The sequence below is a fragment of the Notothenia coriiceps genome, unplaced genomic scaffold (assembly GCF_000735185.1).
Source record: "Notothenia coriiceps isolate Sejong01 unplaced genomic scaffold, NC01 NC01_scaffold00037246, whole genome shotgun sequence".
Classification (NCBI taxonomy): Eukaryota; Metazoa; Chordata; class Actinopteri; order Perciformes; family Nototheniidae; genus Notothenia; species Notothenia coriiceps.
In genome coordinates, this window is record NW_011369947.1 from 26,644,020 (window position 1) to 26,645,026 (window position 1,007).

Here is a 1,007-nt window from a genome sequence, read left to right on the forward strand (position 1 = left end):
GTGTGTGTGTGTGTGTGTGTGTGTGTGTGTGTGTGTGTGTGTGTGTGTACAATACGTATGGTATGTTCCTTATGCTGCTTATCTCTCAGTGGGGCAGCAATTTTACTGCTGAGCTTTACAACTATTGCTTTGTTTTCCAGATGGGACTCGATATCCCCCAACCATATTGGTTCATAATGACATATTTTGATTATTCAAGCACAGGCAGCCACATCAACACCAAGCATTACTGCAGCAGAGAGACCAAGACTGGAATAAAGAGACAGGAGGTTATATCTTACACAGGCTCCACCCTCTACTGGACTCTATGGGTACTACCTCTCAACCATACTATGCAAGCATTCACCTACTGAGATATCTATAAACGTAGCCGCCCCCTTGGGGTGGGCCTACCTGCATGCGCACGCAAGCTCACCGTATAAAAGGCGGCCTCGCCTCCTGACTGGCATCCTTTTCTCTTCAGTGAGCAGGATAAAACAACTGAAACGTAAACGAGAAAAGAAAGAGAAATAATTGAATCATGGACTCACCACTAGTGATGGCAAAATGAAGCTTTGAATGAAGCGTCAAACCACTTGGACAATTGTGTCGGAAATAGGTTCATTTCTCGAAGCTTCAGTAACAGCGACCTCTCCTGGCGAAGTGCAAGGCTGCAGTGGGTTTAATGTTTTTTATTATTCTATGCACACACACACTAACGGCCCGTCCACACACAGGCATGAAAAAAATCTTTCAAAGCTTCGCCCATTCACTTGAATGGGGTGACGTAGAAGATTTTTAATCTTCGCCGAACTGCATTGTGGGGAGCGGAGCATGGCTTTGCAAGCATCGTGAGCATCAAAAGTTGAGCAATGTTCAACTTTTGATGTTCCCAATGCTTGCGAAGCTGGCATCAGCCAATCAAATCCCGTTTATGCAAATCCCACCAGTACAAGCGCTAGCCAATCAAACCGCGTGCAAGCTGGGAGAGCCAGACCGCAGTTCATTTCCTCATATTCCGGTAGCAA